The 2,943-nt window shown below is 43.5% G+C and overlaps 1 protein-coding gene across 1 annotated transcript in view; it reads left to right on the top strand.

Annotated features, from left to right (window-relative positions):
* Positions 1 to 2,943, top strand: part of SAMHD1 (SAM and HD domain containing deoxynucleoside triphosphate triphosphohydrolase 1) — a 65,509-nt gene that overhangs the window by 557 nt on the left and 62,009 nt on the right.

Below are 2,943 nucleotides of genomic sequence, written 5' to 3'. Positions count from 1 at the left end.
GAGCGGGGGCGCCTGAGGGGTGATACCTGAGATGTGATGAGAGTGGGCGTCAGAAATGGGGTCCCGTAGGAAGAAGCTACTTGGGGCTATGAAGCTGCGTGGGCAATCGGTCTAAGTCTCAGGGACTTGCCACCCGGCGCCGGACAGGTGAGACTCTAGAGATCTTTCTTTCTTTCTTTCTTTCTTTCTTTCTTTCTTTCTTTCTATCTTTTCTTTTTTTTCTTTTCTTTCTTTCTTTTCTTTCTTTTCTTTTCTTTTCTTTTCTTTTCTTTTCTTTTCTTTTCTTTCTTTTCTTTTCTTTTCTTTCTTTCCTTTTCTTTCCTTTTCTTTTCTTTTTTCTTTTCTTTCTTTTTCTTTTCTTTCTTCCTTTTCTTCCTTTCCTCCCTTTCTTCCTTCCCTTCCTTCCTTCCTTCCTTCCTTCCTTCCTTCCTTCCTTCCTTCCTTCCTTCCTATCTATCATCTATCTATATATCTGTGTAGATAGATATATAGATGTACATACATATAATTGATTTCAGAGAGGAAGGGAGAGGGAGAGATAGAAACCCCAATGATGAGAGAGAATCGTTGATCAAACCCCAATGATGAGAGAGAGTCGTTGATCGGCTGCCTCCTGCACGCCCCACACTGGGCATTGAGCCCACAACCCCGGCCCGTGCCCCGACCGGAATCGGGTCCCTTTTTTGGTTAGAAGACCCTTTTCCCCAGACCTTGGCCAGAGGATTGCTGTCATCCAGGCCCACCAGGCTTGGAGATCCGGCAGCGCTTGAACACTTTCCCCGTTAGAGTGTATTCTGATGCTTCTTAGTTTCTCTTTCCTTTACACACACCCATTTCCCCATTAGAATGAATAAATATTTGTAAAGCCCTTAGGACAGTGCTTGGCACACATTAAAGCTCTGTTTGCTAAGAGTATATTCTGATGCTTCTTAGTTTCTCTTTCCTTTACACACACCCATTTCCCAAAACTTGGGGATTTCCCAAAGGGGATGGAACTTGTTGGGTTAATCTCTGAATTCCCGGGAAATAGCATTCCAATTAGGGGTCAATGTATGTTTGTTGACTACTTGCAGAGCTTGGTAATGATCATGTTTTCTTCTCCAAAACCAGTTTCTCTGGCTAAATCTGGACACTGGGGTTGTTCAGTTGGTCTCTGGACGCCCAGCAGCCCACCACTCGGCCATGTCACATGGGGAGGTGTGCAGGTTGTGAGTTTTAAGCAACTTGACTGACTCATCCATCCACTTGAAATCTATTCAACTTCCCCTTAATGCCTGTGAAGCTTAATTTATCTGGCTTCTTCCTCAGTAGAGAGGTGGTGTGATTTGCATATTCTGTGAACTTTTGCAATGTTGGCTGCAGCCCTGTTTGCCTAGGCTGGGGGACTAGGGTGGGAGGAACTTCAGTAGTCCAACGTAAAGATAACTTGATGTGTATAGAAATTGTACTTCTCTTTTCCCCTCTCCCCATTTTAATTTCCTCCACTACTGGGATTGGAATTTTTCTTTGAGTAGTAACAAGTGGGGATGAAGTAGTTTTACAGTTTCTGTCTCCAAAATGTGATTGGCTATGTTGCCTCTCCGTTTCAGTGGTGTTCTGTAGATTAATTCATCAACTTGCAAAATGACCTGTTCCCTTGAGTCCACTGTCTAATGCCAATAAGAGACACTGCATGCTTTTAATCGGTAAAAACAGATCAAGTGTTTGCAGTTGCTCATTTCTTACTGCCTGCTTTGTCTTGACCAAACTTTAGTCAGGCTTCTCTAATTCTTGTTCGCCTCCAAAACTGAACAAACACTACACAAGTGAAATATGCCCCCTGGTCAGCTTTTCCTGGGGACACTGCCCTGTCAGACCCCACTGGGGTCCAATACCCTTCAAAGATTCTGCTTATCTCCGCTTGCCTCTCCTTTAGTCTAAAACAACAACACCACCATTTTCTGTTTGATTTTTTAAAAAAATATATATTTTATTGATTTTTTATGGAGAGGAAGGGAGAGGGAGAGAGAGTTAGCGATGAGAGAGAAACATCGCTACTGGGGATGTGCCCCCAACTAAGGTACATGCCCTTGACTGGAATCGAACCTGGGACCCTTGAGTCCACAGGCTGATGCTCTATCCACTGAGCCAAACCGGTTAGGGCCTGTTTGATTTTTTAAAAATGTATTCTTATTGATTTCAGAGAGGAAGGGAGAGAGAGAGAGAGAGAAACATCAATGATGAGAGAGAAACATTGATTGGCTGCTTCCTGCACGCCCCCTACTGGGGATCGATCCCACAACCCGGGCACATGCCCTTGGTCGGAATCAAAACTGGGACCCTTCAGTCCACAGGCGGATGCCCTATCCAATGAGCCAAACCGGCCAGGGCTTCTGTTTGATTCTGAGCTGATTATTTATTTTTGAGATTGGAATGTTCTCCCTACTGCAGCAGTCTTTCTAAGTCCAAATTTGTTTTTATATGACAAAACTAAGCACAAGGTGCTGGGTCCTTTTCCTCATGATGAAATACAGTCTTACAGGAACCCTAAAATTCAGAGGCTATAATATATATATTTTTACAGGTGATGTGTTTGAGGTCCAAATATGTTAACTAACTTTCCACAGGTTACACAGCTAGAAAAAGGCAGAGTTTGATTTTAAAGAGGTCTTTAGATTCCAGAATTTATGCCAACTATACCTTAACAAGTGTTCTCTTCAAAAACCATTGGATTCCCCTCAACAGTAAAGGAACAAACAAATCAATAAATAAATTTAAAAAATTGGAGCCCTAGCTGGTTTGGCTCAATGGATAGAATGTTGGCCTAGGGACTGAAGGGTCCCAGGTTTGATTCCGGCCAAGGGCACATGCCCGGGTTGTGGCTTGATCCCCAGTAGGGGACGTGCAGGAGGCAGCCAATCAATGATTCTCTCTCATCATTGATGTTTTCTCTCTCTCTCTCCC

Source organism: Myotis lucifugus, unplaced genomic scaffold (assembly GCF_000147115.1).
Source record: "Myotis lucifugus unplaced genomic scaffold, Myoluc2.0 scaffold_60, whole genome shotgun sequence".
Classification (NCBI taxonomy): domain Eukaryota; kingdom Metazoa; phylum Chordata; class Mammalia; order Chiroptera; family Vespertilionidae; genus Myotis; species Myotis lucifugus.
Note: the sequence above shows the minus strand (reverse complement) of the source record. Positions and strands in the feature narration are given on the sequence as shown.